Below are 20,703 nucleotides of genomic sequence, written 5' to 3'. Positions count from 1 at the left end.
GTAGACTATGGGTACAGTACAACAGTAGACTATGGGTACAGTATAACAGTAGACTATGGGTACAGTACAACAGTAGACTATGGGTACAGTATAACAGTAGACTATGGGTACAGTATAACAGTAGACTATGGGTACAGTACAACAGTAGACTATGGGTACAGTATAACAGTAGACTATGGGTACAGTATAACAGTAGACTATGGGTACAGTATAACAGTAGACTATGGGTACAGTATAACAGTAGACTAGTATAACAGTAGACTATGGGTACAGTATAACAGTAGACTATGGGTACAGTATAACAGTAGACTATGGGTACAGTACAACAGTAGACTATGGGTACAGTATAACAGTAGACTATGGGTACAGTACAACAGTAGACTATGGGTACAGTACAACAGTAGACTATGGGTACAGTACAACAGTAGACTATGGGTACAGTACAACAGTAGACTATGGGTACAGTACAACAGTAGACTAGTATAACAGTAGACTAGTATAACAGTAGACTATGGGTACAGTATAACAGTAGACTATGGGTACAGTATAATAGTAGACTAGTATAACAGTAGACAATGGGTACAGTATAACAGTAGACTATGGGTACAGTATAACAGTAGACTATGGGTACAGTATAACAGTAGACTATGGGTACAGTATAACAGTAGACTATGGGTACAGTATAACAGTAGACTATGGGTACAGTACAACAGTAGACTATGGGTACAGTATAACAGTAGACTATGGGTACAGTATAACAGTAGACTATGGGTACAGTATAACAGTAGACTAGTATAACAGTAGACTATGGGTACAGTATAACAGTAGACTATGGGTACAGTATAACAGTAGACTATGGGTACAGTATAACAGTAGACTATGGGTACAGTATAACAGTAGACTATGGGTACAGTACAACAGTAGACTATGGGTACAGTACAACAGTAGACTAGTATAACAGTAGACTATGGGTACAGTATAACAGTAGACTATGGGTACAGTATAACAGTAGACTATGGGTACAGTACAACAGTAGACTATGGGTACAGTATAACAGTAGACTATGGGTACAGTATAACAGTAGACTAGTATAACAGTAGACTATGGGTACAGTATAACAGTAGACTATGGGTATAGTATAACAGTAGACTATGGGTACAGTACAACAGTAGACTATGGGTACAGTATAACAGTAGACTATGGGTACAGTATAACAGTAGACTATGGGTACAGTACAACAGTAGACTATGGGTACAGTATAACAGTAGACTATGGGTACAGTACAACAGTAGACTATGGGTACAGTACAACAGTAGACTAGTATAACAGTAGACTATGGGTACAGTACAACAGTAGACTATGGGTACAGTACAACAGTAGACTATGGGTACAGTATAACAGTAGACTATGGGTACAGTATAACAGTAGACTATGGGTACAGTATAACAGTAGACTATGGGTACAGTATAACAGTAGACTAGTATAACAGTAGACTATGGGTACAGTATAACAGTAGAATATGGGTACAGTACAACAGTAGACTATGGGTACAGTATAACAGTAGACTATGGGTACAGTATAACAGTAGACTATGGGTACAGTATAACAGTAGACTGTGGGTACAGTACAACAGTAGACAAGTATAACAGTAGACTATGGGTACAGTATAACAGTAGACTATGGGTACAGTACAACAGTAGACTAGTATAACTGTAGACTATGGGTACAGTATAACAGTAGACTATGGGTACAGTACAACAGTAGACTTGTATAACAGTAGGCTATGGGTACAGTACAACAGTAGACTATGGGTACAGTATAACAGTAGACTATGGGTACAGTATAACAGTAGACTATGGGTACAGTATAACAGTAGACTTGTATAACAGTAGGCTATGGGTACAGTACAACAGTAGACTATGGGTACAGTATAACAGTAGACTATGGGTACAGTATAACAGTAGACTATGGGTACAGTACAACAGTAGACTAGTATAACAGTAGACAATGGGTACAGGTACAGTATAAAAGTAGACTATGGGTACAGTACAACAGTAGACAATGGGTACAGTACAACAGTAGACTATGGGTACAGTACAACAGTAGACTATGGGTACAGTATAACAGTAGACTATGGGTACACTATAACAGTAGACTATGGGTACAGTATAACAGTAGACTATGGGTACAGTATAACAGTAGACTATGGGTACAGTATAACAGTAGACTAGTATAACAGTAGAATATGGGTACAGTATAACAGTAGACTATGGGTACAGTACAACAGTAGACTAGTATAACAGTAGACTATGGGTACAGTACAACAGTAGACTATGGGTACAGTACAACAGTAGACTATGGGTACAGTACAACAGTAGACTATGGGTACAGTATAACAGTAGACTATGGGTACAGTATAACAGTAGACTATGGGTACAGTACAACAGTAGACTATGGGTACAGTATAACAGTAGACTATGGGTACAGTACAACAGTAGACTATGGGTACAGTATAACAGTAGACTATGGGTACAGTATAACAGTAGACTATGGGTACAGTACAACAGTAGACTATGGGTACAGTATAACAGTAGACTATGGGTACAGTATAACAGTAGACTATGGGTACAGTATAACAGTAGACTATGGGTACAGTATAACAGTAGACTAGTATAACAGTAGACTATGGGTACAGTATAACAGTAGACTATGGGTACAGTATAACAGTAGACTATGGGTACAGTACAACAGTAGACTATGGGTACAGTATAACAGTAGACTATGGGTACAGTACAACAGTAGACTATGGGTACAGTACAACAGTAGACTATGGGTACAGTACAACAGTAGACTATGGGTACAGTACAACAGTAGACTATGGGTACAGTACAACAGTAGACTATGGGTACAGTATAACAGTAGACTATGGGTACAGTATAATAGTAGACTAGTATAACAGTAGACAATGGGTACAGTATAACAGTAGACTATGGGTACAGTATAACAGTAGACTATGGGTACAGTATAACAGTAGACTATGGGTACAGTATAACAGTAGACTATGGGTACAGTACAACAGTAGACTATGGGTACAGTATAACAGTAGACTATGGGTACAGTATAACAGTAGACTATGGGTACAGTATAACAGTAGACTAGTATAACAGTAGACTATGGGTACAGTATAACAGTAGACTATGGGTACAGTATAACAGTAGACTATGGGTACAGTATAACAGTAGACTATGGGTACAGTATAACAGTAGACTATGGGTACAGTACAACAGTAGACTATGGGTACAGTACAACAGTAGACTTGTATAACAGTACAACAGTAGACTATGGGTACAGTACAACAGTAGACTATGGGTACAGTATAACAGTAGACTATGGGTACAGTACAACAGTAGACTATGGGTACAGTATAACAGTAGACTATGGGTACAGTATAACAGTAGACTATGGGTACAGTACAACAGTAGACTATGGGTACAGTATAACAGTAGACTATGGGTACAGTATAACAGTAGACTATGGGTACAGTATAACAGTAGACTATGGGTACAGTATAACAGTAGACTAGTATAACAGTAGACTATGGGTACAGTATAACAGTAGACTATGGGTACAGTACAACAGTAGACTATGGGTACAGTATAACAGTAGACTATGGGTACAGTACAACAGTAGACTATGGGTACAGTACAACAGTAGACTAGTATAACAGTAGACTATGGGTACAGTACAACAGTAGACTATGGGTACAGTACAACAGTAGACTATGGGTACAGTATAACAGTAGACTATGGGTACAGTATAACAGTAGACTATGGGTACAGTATAACAGTAGACTGTGGGTACAGTACAACAGTAGACTTGTATAACAGTAGGCTATGGGTACAGTACAACAGTAGACTATGGGTACAGTATAACAGTAGACTATGGGTACAGTATAACAGTAGACTATGGGTACAGTATAACAGTAGACTTGTATAACAGTAGGCTATGGGTACAGTACAACAGTAGACTATGGGTACAGTATAACAGTAGACTATGGGTACAGTATAACAGTAGACTATGGGTACAGTACAACAGTAGACTAGTATAACAGTAGACTATGGGTACAGGTACAGTATAACAGAAGACTATGGGTACAGTACAACAGTAGACTATGGGTACAGTACAACAGTAGACTATGGGTACAGTATAACAGTAGACTATGGGTACAGTATAACAGTAGACTATGGGTACAGTATAACAGTAGACTAGTATAACAGTAGACTATGGGTACAGTACAACAGTAGACTATGGGTACAGTATAACAGTAGACTATGGGTACAGTATAACAGTAGACTATGGGTACAGTATAATAGTAGACTAGTATAACAGTAGACAATGGGTACAGTATAACAGTAGACTATGGGTACAGTATAACAGTAGACTATGGGTACAGTATAACAGTAGACTATGGGTACAGTATAACAGTAGACTATGGGTACAGTACAACAGTAGACTATGGGTACAGTATAACAGTAGACTATGGGTACAGTATAACAGTAGACTATGGGTACAGTATAACAGTAGACTAGTATAACAGTAGACTATGGGTACAGTATAACAGTAGACTATGGGTACAGTATAACAGTAGACTATGGGTACAGTATAACAGTAGACTATGGGTACAGTATAACAGTAGACTATGGGTACAGTACAACAGTAGACTATGGGTACAGTACAACAGTAGACTTGTATAACAGTACAACAGTAGACTATGGGTACAGTACAACAGTAGACTATGGGTACAGTATAACAGTAGACTATGGGTACAGTACAACAGTAGACTATGGGTACAGTATAACAGTAGACTATGGGTACAGTATAACAGTAGACTATGGGTACAGTACAACAGTAGACTATGGGTACAGTATAACAGTAGACTATGGGTACAGTATAACAGTAGACTATGGGTACAGTATAACAGTAGACTATGGGTACAGTATAACAGTAGACTAGTATAACAGTAGACTATGGGTACAGTATAACAGTAGACTATGGGTACAGTACAACAGTAGACTATGGGTACAGTATAACAGTAGACTATGGGTACAGTACAACAGTAGACTATGGGTACAGTACAACAGTAGACTAGTATAACAGTAGACTATGGGTACAGTACAACAGTAGACTATGGGTACAGTACAACAGTAGACTATGGGTACAGTATAACAGTAGACTATGGGTACAGTATAACAGTAGACTATGGGTACAGTATAACAGTAGACTGTGGGTACAGTACAACAGTAGACTTGTATAACAGTAGGCTATGGGTACAGTACAACAGTAGACTATGGGTACAGTATAACAGTAGACTATGGGTACAGTATAACAGTAGACTATGGGTACAGTATAACAGTAGACTTGTATAACAGTAGGCTATGGGTACAGTACAACAGTAGACTATGGGTACAGTATAACAGTAGACTATGGGTACAGTATAACAGTAGACTATGGGTACAGTACAACAGTAGACTAGTATAACAGTAGACTATGGGTACAGGTACAGTATAACAGAAGACTATGGGTACAGTACAACAGTAGACTATGGGTACAGTACAACAGTAGACTATGGGTACAGTATAACAGTAGACTATGGGTACAGTATAACAGTAGACTATGGGTACAGTATAACAGTAGACTAGTATAACAGTAGACTATGGGTACAGTACAACAGTAGACTATGGGTACAGTATAACAGTAGACTATGGGTACAGTATAACAGTAGACTATGGGTACAGTACAACAGTAGACTAGTATAACAGTAGACTATGGGTACAGTACAACAGTAGACTATGGGTACAGTACAACAGTAGACTATGGGTACAGTACAACAGTAGACTATGGGTACAGTATAACAGTAGACTATGGGTACAGTATAACAGTAGACTATGGGTACAGTAAAACAGTAGACTATGGGTACAGTACAACAGTAGACTATGGGTACAGTATAACAGTAGACTAGTATAACAGTAGACTAGTATAACAGTAGACTATGGGTACAGTATAACAGTAGACTATGGGTACAGTATAACAGTAGACTATGGGTACAGTATAACAGTAGACTATGGGTACAGTACAACAGTAGACTATGGGTACAGTACAACAGTAGACTATGGGTACAGTATAACAGTAGACTAGTATAACAGTAGACTAGTATAACAGTAGACTATGGGTACAGTATAACAGTAGACTATGGGTACAGTATAACAGTAGACTATGGGTACAGTACAACAGTAGACTATGGGTACAGTACAACAGTAGACTATGGGTACAGTATAACAGTAGACTATGGGTACAGTACAACAGTAGACTATGGGTACAGTATAACAGTAGACTATGGGTACAGTATAACAGTAGACTATGGGTACAGTACAACAGTAGACTATGGGTACAGTATAACAGTAGACTATGGGTACAGTACAACAGTAGACTATGGGTACAGTACAACAGTAGACTTGTATAACAGTACAACAGTAGACTATGGGTACAGTACAACAGTAGACTATGGGTACAGTATAACAGTAGACTATGGGTACAGTACAACAGTAGACTATGGGTACAGTATAACAGTAGACTATGGGTACAGTATAACAGTAGACTATGGGTACAGTACAACAGTAGACTATGGGTACAGTATAACAGTAGACTATGGGTACAGTATAACAGTAGACTATGGGTACAGTATAACAGTAGACTATGGGTACAGTATAACAGTAGACTAGTATAACAGTAGACTATGGGTACAGTATAACAGTAGACTATGGGTACAGTATAACAGTAGACTATGGGTACAGTACAACAGTAGACTATGGGTACAGTATAACAGTAGACTATGGGTACAGTACAACAGTAGACTATGGGTACAGTACAACAGTAGACTATGGGTACAGTATAACAGTAGACTATGGGTACAGTATAACAGTAGACTATGGGTACAGTATAACAGTAGACTATGGGTACAGTATAACAGTAGACTAGTATAACAGTAGACTATGGGTACAGTATAACAGTAGAATATGGGTACAGTACAACAGTAGACTATGGGTACAGTATAACAGTAGACTATGGGTACAGTATAACAGTAGACTATGGGTACAGTATAACAGTAGACTGTGGGTACAGTACAACAGTAGACAAGTATAACAGTAGACTATGGGTACAGTATAACAGTAGACTATGGGTACAGTACAACAGTAGACTAGTATAACTGTAGACTATGGGTACAGTATAACAGTAGACTATGGGTACAGTACAACAGTAGACTATGGGTACAGTACAACAGTAGACTATGGGTACAGTATAACAGTAGACTATGGGTACAGTACAACAGTAGACTATGGGTACAGTATAACAGTAGACTATGGGTACAGTACAACAGTAGACTATGGGTACAGTACAACAGTAGACTATGGGTACAGTACAACAGTAGTCTATGGGTACAGTATAACAGTAGACTATGGTTACAGTATAACAGTAGACTATGGGTACAGTATAACAGTAGACTATGGGTACAGTATAACAGTAGACTATGGGTACAGTATAACAGTAGACTATGGGTACAGTACAACAGTAGACTATGGGTACAGTACAACAGTAGACTATGGGTACAGTATAACAGTAGACTATGGGTACAGGTACAGTATAACAGTAGACTATGGGTACAGTACAACAGTAGACTATGGGTACAGTACAACAGTAGACTATGGGTACAGTATAACAGTAGACTATGGGTACAGGTACAGTATAACAGTAGACTATGGGTACAGTATAACAGTAGACTATGGGTACAGTATAACAGTAGACTTGTATAACAGTAGGCTATGGGTACAGTACAACAGTAGACTATGGGTACAGTATAACAGTAGACTATGGGTACAGTATAACAGTAGACTATGGGTACAGGTACAGTATAACAGTAGACTATGGGTACAGTACAACAGTAGACAATGGGTACAGTACAACAGTAGACTATGGGTACAGTACAACAGTAGACTATGGGTACAGTATAACAGTAGACTATGGGTACAGTATAACAGTAGACTATGGGTACAGTATAACAGTAGACTATGGGTACAGTATAACAGTAGACTATGGGTACAGTATAACAGTAGACTATGGGTACAGTATAACAGTAGACTATGGGTACAGTACAACAGTAGACTATGGGTACAGTATAACAGTAGACTATGGGTACAGTATAACAGTAGACTAGTATAACAGTAGACTATGGGTACAGTATAACAGTAGACTATGGGTACAGTACAACAGTAGACTAGTATAACAGTAGACTATGGGTACAGTACAACAGTAGACTATGGGTACAGTACAACAGTAGACTATGGGTACAGTATAACAGTAGACTATGGGTACAGTATAACAGTAGACTATGGGTACAGTACAACAGTAGACTATGGGTACAGTATAACAGTAGACTATGGGTACAGTATAACAGTAGACTATGGGTACAGTATAACAGTAGACTATGGGTACAGTATAACAGTAGACTAGTATAACAGTAGACTATGGGTACAGTACAACAGTAGACTAGTATAACAGTAGACTATGGGTACAGTACAACAGTAGACTATGGGTACAGTACAACAGTAGACTATGGGTACAGTATAACAGTAGACTATGGGTACAGTATAACGGTAGACTATGGGTACAGTATAACAGTAGACTATGGGTACAGTATAACAGTAGACTATGGGTACAGTATAACAGTAGACTATGGGTACAGTACAACAGTAGACTAGTATAACAGTAGACTATGGGTACAGTACAACAGTAGACTATGGGTACAGTACAACAGTAGACTATGGGTACAGTATAACAGTAGACTATGGGTACAGTATAACAGTAGACTATGGGTACAGTACAACAGTAGACTATGGGTACAGTATAACAGTAGACTAGTATAACAGTAGACTATGGGTACAGTACAACAGTAGACTATGGGTACAGTATAACAGTAGACTATGGGTACAGTATAACAGTAGACTATGGGTACAGTACAACAGTAGACTATGGGTACAGTATAACAGTAGACTATGGGTACAGTATAACAGTAGACTATGGGTACAGTACAACAGTAGACTAGTATAACAGTAGACTATGGGTACAGTACAACAGTAGACTATGGGTACAGTACAACAGTAGACTATGGGTACAGTATAACAGTAGACTATGGGTACAGTATAACAGTAGACTATGGGTACAGTATAACAGTAGACTATGGGTACAGTATAACAGTAGACTATGGGTACAGTATAACAGTAGACTATGGGTACAGTATAACAGTAGACTATGGGTACAGTATAACAGTAGACTATGGGTACAGTACAACAGTAGACTATGGTTACAGTATAACAGTAGACTATGGGTACAGTATAACAGTAGACTATGGGTACAGTACAACAGTAGACTATGGGTACAGTATAACAGTAGACTATGGGTACAGTATAACAGTAGACTATGGGTACAGTACAACAGTAGACTAGTATAACTGTAGACTATGGGTACAGTATAACAGTAGACTATGGGTACAGTATAACAGTAGACTATGGGTACAGTACAACAGTAGACTATGGGTACAGTATAACAGTAGACTATGGGTACAGTATAACAGTAGAATATGGGTACAGTATAACAGTAGACTATGGGTACAGTACAACAGTAGACTATGGGTACAGTACATCAGTAGACTATGGGTACAGTATAACAGTAGACTAGTATAACAGTAGACTATGGGTACAGTATAACAGTAGACTACGGGTACAGTATAACAGTAGACTATGGGTACAGTATAACAGTAGACTATGGGTACAGTATAACAGTAGACTATGGGTACAGTATAACAGTAGACTATGGGTACAGTATAACAGTAGAATATGGGTACAGTACAACAGTAGACTATGGGTACAGTACAACAGTAGACTATGGGTACAGTATAACAGTAGACTATGGGTACAGGTACAGTATAACAGTAGACTATGGGTACAGTACAACAGTAGACTATGGGTACAGTATAACAGTAGACTATGGGTACAGTATAACAGTAGACTATGGGTACAGTACAACAGTAGACTATGGGTACAGTACAACAGTAGACTATGGGTACAGTATAACAGTAGACTATGGGTACAGGTACAGTATAACAGTAGACTATGGGTACAGTACAACAGTAGACTATGGGTACAGTATAACAGTAGACTATGGGTACAGTACAACAGTAGACTATGGCTACAGTACAACAGTAGACTATGGGTACAGTATAACAGTAGACTATGGGTACAGTACAACAGTAGACTATGGGTACAGTACAACAGTAGACTATGGGTACAGTACAACAGTAGACTATGGGTACAGTACAACAGTAGACTATGGGTACAGTAAAACAGTAGACTATGGGTACAGTATAACAGTAGACTATGGGTACAGTATAACAGTAGACTATGGGTACAGTATAACAGTAGACTATGGGTACAGTACAACAGTAGACTATGGGTACAGTATAACAGTAGACTATGGGTACAGTATAACAGTAGACTATGGGTACAGTACAACAGTAGACTATGGGTACAGTATAACAGTAGACTATGGGTACAGTATAACAGTAGACTATGGGTACAGTATAACAGTAGACTATGGGTACAGGTACAGTATAACAGTAGACTATGGGTACAGTACAACAGTAGACTATGGGTACAGGTACAGTATAACAGTAGACTATGGGTACAGTATAACAGTAGACTATGGGTACAGGTACAGTATAACAGTAGACTATGGGTACAGTACAACAGTAGACTATGGGTACAGTACAACAGTAGACTATGGGTACAGTATAACAGTAGACTATGGGTACAGTATAACAGTAGACTATGGGTACAGTATAACAGTAGACTATGGGTACAGTATAACAGTAGACTATGGGTACAGTATAACAGTAGACTATGGGTACAGTATAACAGTAGAATATGGGTACAGTACAACAGTAGACTATGGGTACAGTACAACAGTAGACTATGGTTACAGTACAACAGTAGACTATGGGTACAGTATAACAGTAGACTATGGGTACAGTATAACAGTAGACTATGGGTACAGTACAACAGTAGACTATGGTTACAGTACAACAGTAGACTATGGGTACAGTATAACAGTAGACTATGGGTACAGTACAACAGTAGACTATGGGTACAGTATAACAGTAGACTATGGGTACAGTATAACAGTAGACTATGGGTACAGTATAACAGTAGACTATGGGTACAGTATAACAGTAGACTATGGGTACAGTATAACAGTAGACTATGGGTACAGTACAACAGTAGACTAGTATAACAGTAGACTATGGGTACAGTATAACAGTAGACTATGGGTACAGTACAACAGTAGACTATGGGTACAGTATAACAGTAGACTATGGGTACAGTATAACAGTAGACTATGGGTACAGTACAACAGTAGACTATGGGTACAGTATAACAGTAGACTAGTATAACAGTAGACTATGGGTACAGTACAACAGTAGAATATGGGTACAGTACAACAGTAGACTATGGGTACAGTACAACAGTAGACTATGGGTACAGTATAACAGTAGACTATGGGTACAGTACAACAGTAGACTATGGGTACAGTATAACAGTAGACTATGGGTACAGTACAACAGTAGACTATGGGTACAGTACAACAGTAGACTATGGGTACAGTATAACAGTAGACTATGGGTACAGTATAACAGTAGACTATGGGTACAGTATAACAGTAGACTAGTATAACAGTAGACTATGGGTACAGTATAACAGTAGACTATGGGTACAGTATAACAGTAGACTATGGGTACAGTATAACAGTAGACTATGGGTACAGTATAACAGTAGACTATGGGTACAGTACAACAGTAGACTATGGGTACAGTATAACAGTAGACTATGGGTACAGTACAACAGTAGACTAGTACAACAGTAGACTATGGGTACAGTATAACAGTAGACTATGGGTACAGTATAACAGTAGACTAGTATAACAGTAGACTATGGGTACAGTATAACAGTAGACTATGGGTACAGTATAACAGTAGACTAGTATAACAGTAGACTATGGGTACAGTACAACAGTAGACTATGGGTACAGTACAACAGTAGACTATGGGTACAGTATAACAGTAGACTATGGGTACAGTACAACAGTAGACTATGGGTACAGTATAACAGTAGACTATGGGTACAGTATAACAGTAGACTATGGGTACAGTATAACAGTAGACTATGGGTACAGTATAACAGTAGACTATGGGTACAGTATAACAGTAGACTATGGGTACAGTATAACAGTAGACTATGGGTACAGTATAACAGTAGACTATGGGTACAGTACAACAGTAGACTAGTATAACAGTAGACTATGGGTACAGTATAACAGTAGACTATGGGTACAGTACAACAGTAGACTATGGGCACAGTACAACAGTAGACTAGTATAACAGTACAACAGTAGACTATGGGTACAGTACAACAGTAGACTATGGGTACAGTATAACAGTAGACTATGGGTACAGTACAACAGTAGACTATGGGTACAGTATAACAGTAGACTATGGGTACAGTATAACAGTAGACTATGGGTACAGTACAACAGTAGACTATGGGTACAGTATAACAGTAGACTATGGGTACAGTACAACAGTAGACTATGGGTACAGTATAACAGTAGACTATGGGTACAGTACAACAGTAGACTATGGGTACAGTATAACAGTAGACTATGGGTACAGTATAACAGTAGACTATGGGTACAGTACAACAGTAGACTATGGGTACAGTATAACAGTAGACTATGGGTACAGTATAACAGTAGACTATGGGTACAGTACAACAGTAGACTATGGGTACAGTACAACAGTAGACTATGGGTACAGTATAACAGTAGACTATGGGTAAAGTATAACAGTAGACTATGGGTACAGTACAACAGTAGACTAGTATAACAGTAGACTATGGGTACAGTACAACAGTAGACTATGGGTACAGTACAACAGTAGACTATGGGTACAGTATAACAGTAGACTATGGGTACAGTATAACAGTAGACTATGGGTACAGTATAACAGTAGACTAGTATAACAGTAGACTGTGGGTACAGTACAACAGTAGACTATGGGTACAGTATAACAGTAGACTATGGGTACAGTATAACAGTAGACTAGTATAACAGTAGACTATGGGTACAGTATTACAGTAGACTATGGGTACAGTACAACAGTAGACTAGTATAACTGTAGACTATGGGTACAGTATAACAGTAGACTATGGGTACAGTATAACAGTAGACTATGGGTACAGTATAACAGTAGACTATGGGTACAGTATAACAGTAGACTATGGGTACAGTATAACAGTAGACTATGGGTACAGTATAACAGTAGACTATGGGTACAGTACAACAGTAGACTATGGGTACAGTATAACAGTAGACTAGTATAACAGTAGACTATGGGTACAGGTACAGTATAACAGTAGACTATGGGTACAGTATAACAGTAGACTATGGGTACAGTATAACAGTAGACTAGTATAACAGTAGACTATGGGTACAGTATAACAGTAGACTATGGGTACAGTATAACAGTAGTCTATGGGTACAGTACAACAGTAGACTAGTATAACAGTAGACTATGGGTACAGTACAACAGTAGACTATGGGTACAGTACAACAGTAGACTATGGGTACAGTATAACAGTAGACTATGGGTACAGTATAACAGTACACTATGGGTACAGTATAACAGTAGACTATGGGTACAGTATAACAGTAGACTAGTATAACAGTAGACTATGGGTACAGTATAACAGTAGACTATGGGTACAGTACAACAGTAGACTATGGGTACAGTATAACAGTAGACTATGGGTACAGTACAACAGTAGACTATGGGTACAGCACAACAGTAGACTATGGGTACAGTATAACAGTAGACTATGGGTACAGTACAACAGTAGACTATGGGTACAGTATAACAGTAGACTAGTATAACAGTAGACTATGGGTACAGTATAACAGTAGACTATGGGTACAGTATAACAGTAGGCTATGGGTACAGTATAACATTTTACATTTTAGTCATTTAGCAGACGCTCTTATCCAGAGCGACTTACAAATTGGTGCATTCACCTATAATATCCAGTGGAACAACCACTTTACAATAGTGCATCTAAATCTTTTAAGGGGGGGGTTAGAAGGATTACTTTATCCTATCCCAGGTATTCCTTGAAGAGGTGGGGTTTCAGGTGTCTCCGGAAGGTGGTGATTGACTCCGCTGTCCTGGCGTCGTGAGGGAGCTTGTTCCACCATTGGGGTGCCAGAGCAGCGAACAGTTTTGACTGGGCTGAGCGGGAACTGTGCTTCCTCAGAGGTAGGGAGGCGAGCAGGCCAGAGGTGGATGAACGGAGTGCCCTTGTTTGGGTGTAGGGCCTGATCAGAGCCTGAAGGTACGGAGGTGCCGTTCCCCTCACAGCTCCGTAGGCAAGCACCATGGTCTTGTAGCGGATGCGAGCTTCGACTGGAAGCCAGTGGAGAGAGCGGAGGAGCGGGGTGACGTGAGAGAACTTGGGAAGGTTGAACACCAGACGGGCTGCGGCGTTCTGGATGAGTTGTAGGGGTTTAATGGCACAGGCAGGGAGCCCAGCCAACAGCGAGTTGCAGTAATCCAGACGGGAGATGACAAGTGCCTGGATTAGGACCTGCGCCGCTTCCTGTGTGAGGCAGGGTCGTACTCTGCGAATGTTGTAGAGCATGAACCTACAGGATCGGGTCACCGCCTTGATGTTGGTGGAGAACGACAGGGTGTTGTCCAGGGTCACGCCAAGGCTCTTAGCACTCTGGGAGGAGGACACAAGGGAGTTGTCAACCATGATGGCGAGATCATGGAACGGGCAGTCCTTCCCCGGGAGGAAGAGCAGCTCCGTCTTGCCGAGGTTCAGCTTGAGGTGGTGATCCGTCATCCACACTGATATGTCTGCCAGACATGCAGAGATGCGATTCGCCACCTGGTTGTCAGAAGGGGGAAAGGAGAAGATTAATTGTGTGTCGTCTGCATAGCAATGATATGAGAGACCATGTGAGGATATGACAGAGCCAAGTGACTTGGTGTATAGCGAGAATAGGAGTGGGCCAAGAACAGAGCCCTGGGGGACACCAGTGGTGAGAGCACGTGGTGCGGAGACAGATTCTCGCCACGCCACCTGGTAGGAGCGACCTGTCAGGTAGGACGCAATCCAAGCGTGCGCGGTGCCGGAGATGCCCAGCTCGGAGAGGGTGGAGAGGAGGATCTGATGGTTCACGGTATCAAAGGCAGCAGATAGGTCTAGAAGGATGAGAGCAGAGGAGAGAGAGTTAGCTTTAGCAGTGCGGAGAGCCTCCGTGACACAGAGAAGAGCAGTCTCAGTTGAATGCCCAGTCTTGAAACCTGACTGATTAGGATCAAGAAGGTCATTCTGAGAGAGATAGCAAGAGAGCTGGCCAAGCACGGCGCGTTCAAGAGTTTTGGAGAGAAAGGAAAGAAGGGATACTGGCCTGTAGTTGTTGACATCGGAGGGATCGAGTGTAGGTTTTTTCAGAAGGGGTGCAACTCTCGCTCTCTTGAAGACGGAAGGGACGTAGCCAGCGGTCAAGGATGCGTTGATGAGCGAGGTGAGGTAGGGGAGAAGGTCTCCGGAAATGGTCTGGAGAAGAGAGGAGGGGATAGGGTCAAGTGGGCAGGTTGTTGGGCGGCCGGCCGTCACAAGACGCGAGAGTTCATCTGGAGAGAGAGGGGAGAAAGAGGTCAAAGCACAGGGTAGGGCAGTGTGAGCAGGACCAGCAGTGTCGTTTGACTTAGCAAACGAGGATCGGATGTCGTCAACCTTCTTTTCAAAATGGTTGACGAAGTCATCCGCAGAGAGGGAGGAGGGGGGGGGGGAGGGGGAGGAGGATTAAGGAGGGAGGAGAAGGTAGCAAAGAGCTTCCTAGGGTTAGAGGCAGATGCTTGGAGTTTAGAGTGGTAGAAAGTGGCTTTAGCAGCAGAGACAGAAGAGGAAAATGTAGAGAGGAGGGAGTGAAAGGATGCCAGGTCCGCAGGGAGGCGAGTTTTCCTCCATTTCCGCTCGGCTGCCCGGAGCCCTGTTCTGTGAGCTCGCAGTGAGTCGTCGAGCCACGGAGCAGGAGGGGAGGACCGAGCCGGCCTGGAGGATAGGGGACAGAGGAAATCAAAGGATGCAGAGAGGGAGGAGAGGAGGGTTGAGGAGGCAGAATCAGGAGATAGGTTGGAGAAGGTTTGAGCAGAGGGAAGAGATGATAGGATGGAAGAGGAGAGAGTAGCGGGAGAGAGAGAGCGAAGGTTGGGACGGCGCAATACCATCCGAGTAGGGGGAGAGTGAGAAGTGTTGGATGAGAGCGAGAGGGAAAAGGATACAAGGTAGTGGTCGGAGACTTGGAGGGGAGTTGCAATGAGATTAGTGGAAGAACAGCATCTAGTAAAGATGAGGTCAAGCGTATTGCCTGCCTTGTGAGTAGGGGGGGAAGGTGAGAGGGTGAGGTCAAAAGAGGAGAGGAGTGGAAAGAAGGAGGCAGAGAGGAATGAGTCGAAGGTAGACGTGGGGAGGTTAAAGTCACCCAGAACTGTGAGAGGTGAGCCATCCTCAGGAAAGGAACTTATCAAGGCGTCAAGCTCATTGATGAACTCTCCAAGGGAACCTGGAGGGCGATAAATGATAAGGATGTTAAGCTTGAAAGGGCTGGTAACTGTGACAGCATGGAATTCAAATGAGGAGATAGACAGATGGGTCAGGGGAGAAAGAGAGAATGTCCACTTGGGAGAGATGAGGATTCCAGTGCCACCACCCCGCTGGCTCGATGCTCTAGGGGTATGCGAGAACACGTAGTCAGACGAGGAGAGAGCAGTAGGAGTAGCAGTGTTATCTGTGGTGATCCATGTTTCCGTCAGCGCCAGGAAGTCTAGGGACTGGAGGGTAGCATAGGCTGAGATGAACTCAGCCTTGTTGGCCGCAGACCGGCAGTTCCAGAGGCTGCCGGAGACCTGGAACTCCACGTGGGTCGTGCGCGCTGGGACCACCAGGTTAGAGCGGCAGCGGCCACGCGGTGTGGAGCGTTTGTATGGCCTGTGCAGAGGAGAGAGAACAGGGATAGGCGGACACATAGTAGACAAGCTACAGAAGAGGCTACGCTAATGCAAATGAGATTGGAGTGACAAGTGGACTACACGTCTCGAATGTACAGGAAGTTAAGCTTACGTTGCAAAAATGTTATTGACTAAAATGATACAGTACTGCTGGCTGGTGGAGTAGGCTAGCTAGCAGTGGCTGCGTTGTTGACTTTGAACGTGTAGCTGGCTAGGTAACCTCGGTAGTTTCAGTACTACACCTTGTCATGATACAAAGCAACTTTGTAGCTAGCTAGCTAACATAACACTAATCAAGACGTTCCTTGTAGTGTATTTAGTTTCAACAATGCTGCTCGTCGGTAATAGTTGGCTAGGTTAGGAAAAATGGCGTCGCGGGGGACGGAAATAGCTGGCTAGCTAACCTCGATGGCTGGCTAGCTAACAATTATCAATTAACAATTATCAAGCTATGACAAAGACAACTAGGTAGCTCGCTAGGTAACACTGCACTAGTCAAATCGTTCCGTTGTGAAGTATTAGTAACTACAGCGCTGCTAGTCGGTAACGGATGGCTATCTGGCAGTGGGTTAATGATGACTAGGTGTGTTGAGTAAGTCTGGCGCCGCGTCGCGGCTGGCTAGCACACCTCGATAATACTCAAACTCAAGCTACACAATTATCTTAGATACAGAGACAGCACAGACAACTATGTAGCTGGCTAACTAACACTAACACCACACTAATCAAGTCGGGTACAGTATAACAGTAGACTAGTATAACAGTAGACTATGGGTACAGTATAACAGTAGAATATGGGTACAGTATAACAGTAAACTATGGGTACAGTACAACAGTAGACTATGGGTACAGTACAACAGTAGACTATGGGTACAGTACAACAGTAGACTATGGGTACAGTATAACAGTAGACTATGGGTACAGTATAACAGTAGACTATGGGTACAGGTACAGTACAACAGTAGACTATGGGTGCAGTATAACAGTAGACTATGGGTACAGTATAACAGTAGACTATGGGTACAGTACAACAGTAGACTATGGGTACAGTATAACAGTAGACTATGGGAACAGTACAACAGTAGACAATGGGTACAGTATAACAGTAGACTATGGGTACAGTATAACAGTAGACTATGGGTACAGCATAACAGTAGACTATGGGTACAGTATAACAGTAGACTAGTATAACAGTAGACTATGGGTACATTATAACAGTAGACTATGGGTACAGTATAACAGTAGACTAGTATAACAGTAGACTAGTATATAGGTAGACTATGGGTACAGTATAACAGTAGACTATGGGTACAGTATAACAGTAGACTATGGGTACAGTATAACAGTAGACTATGGGTACAGTACAACAGTAGACTATGGGTACAGTATAACAGTAGACTATGGGTACAGTATAACAGTAGACTATGGGTACAGTATAACAGTAGACTAGTATAACAGTAGACTATGGGTACAGTATAACAGTAGACTATGGGTACAGTATAACAGTAGACTATGGGTACAGTATAACAGTAGACTAGTATAACAGTAGACTATGGGTACAGTACAACAGTAGACTATGGGTACAGTATAACAGTAGACTATGGGTACAGTATAACAGTAGACTATGGGTACAGTACAACAGTAGACTATGGGTACAGTACAACAGTAGACTAGTATAACAGTAGACTATGGGTACAGTATAACAGTAGACTATGGGTACAGTATAACAGTAGACTATGGGTACAGTATAACAGTAGACTATGGGTACAGTATAACAGTAGACTAGTATAACAGTAGACTATGGGTACAGTACAACAGTAGACTATGGGTACAGTACAACAGTAGACTATGGGTACAGTACAACAGTAGACTATGGGTACAGTATAACAGTAGACTATGGGTACAGTACAACAGTAGACTATGGGTACAGTATAACAGTAGACTATGGGTACAGTATAACAGTAGACTATGGGTACAGTATAACAGTAGACTAGTATAACAGTAGACTATGGGTACAGTATAACAGTAGACTATGGGTACAGTATAACAGTAGACTAGTATAACAGTAGACTATGGGTACAGTACAACAGTAGACTATGGGTACAGTATAACAGTAGACTATGGGTACAGTATAACAGTAGACTATGGGTACAGTACAACAGTAGACTATGGGTACAGTATAACAGTAGACTATGGGTACAGTATAACAGTAGACTATGGGTACAGTATAACAGTAGACTATGGGTACAGTATAACAGTAGACTAGTATAACAGTAGACTAGTATATAGGTAGACTATGGGTACAGTATAACAGTAGACTATGGGTACAGTATAACAGTAGACTTGTATAACAGTAGACTATGGGTACAGTATAACAGTAGACTAGTATAACAGTAGACTATGGGTACAGTATAACAGTAGACTATGGGTACAGTATAACAGTAGACTAGTATAACAGTAGACTATGGGTACAGTACAACAGTAGACTATGGGTACAGTATAACAGTAGACTATGGGTACAGTATAACAGTAGACTATGGGTACAGTACAACAGTAGACTATGGGTACAGTACAACAGTAGACTAGTATAACAGTAGACTATGGGTACAGTATAACAGTAGACTATGGGTACAGTATAACAGTAGACTATGGGTACAGTATAACAGTAGACTATGGGTACAGTATAACAGTAGACTATGGGTACAGTATAACAGTAGACTATGGGTACAGTATAACAGTAGACTAGTATAACAGTAGACTATGGGTACAGTACAACAGTAGACTATGGGTACAGTACAACAGTAGACTATGGGTACAGTACAACAGTAGACTATGGGTACAGTATAACAGTAGACTATGGGTACAGTACAACAGTAGACTATGGTTACAGTATAACAGTAGACTATGGGTACAGTATAACAGTAGACTATGGGTACAGTATAACAGTAGACTATGGGTACAGTATAACAGTAGACTATGGGTACAGTATAACAGTAGACTAGTATAACAGTAGACTATGGGTACAGTATAACAGTAGACTATGGGTACAGTATAACAGTAGACTAGTATAACAGTAGACTATGGGTACAGTACAACAGTAGACTATGGGTACAGTATAACAGTAGACTATGGGTACAGTATAACAGTAGACTATGGGTACAGTACAACAGTAGACTATGGGTACAGTACAACAGTAGACTAGTATAACAGTAGACTATGGGTACAGTATAACAGTAGACTATGGGTACAGTATAACAGTAGACTATGGGTACAGTATAACAGTAGACTATGGGTACAGTATAACAGTAGATAAGTATAACAGTAGACTATGGGTACAGTACAACAGTAGACTATGGGTACAGTATAACAGTAGACTATGGGTACAGTATAACAGTAGACTATGGGTACAGTATAACAGTAGACTATGGGTACAGTATAACAGTAGACTATGGGTACAGTACAACAGT

General features: G+C 41.0%; 1 long non-coding RNA gene across 1 annotated transcript; it reads right to left on the bottom strand.

Annotated features, from left to right (window-relative positions):
* Positions 1-15,639: 15,639 nt before the first annotated feature.
* On the bottom strand, positions 15,640-17,249 carry LOC145860309 (uncharacterized). The gene is made up of 3 exons (XR_014380281.1): positions 16,908-17,249; positions 16,711-16,791; positions 15,640-15,782 (listed from the first exon to the last, which is right to left on the bottom strand). It is a non-coding gene; the product is annotated as an uncharacterized LOC145860309 (long non-coding RNA).
* Positions 17,250-20,703: the final 3,454 nt, after the last annotated feature.

The sequence above is a fragment of the Salmo salar genome, chromosome 14 (genome assembly GCF_965601325.2).
Source record: "Salmo salar chromosome 14, fSalSal1, whole genome shotgun sequence".
Taxonomy (NCBI): domain Eukaryota; kingdom Metazoa; phylum Chordata; class Actinopteri; order Salmoniformes; family Salmonidae; genus Salmo; species Salmo salar.
The sequence above is the reverse complement of the archived record's forward strand: the minus strand, read 5'-3'. Positions and strand labels throughout refer to the sequence as shown.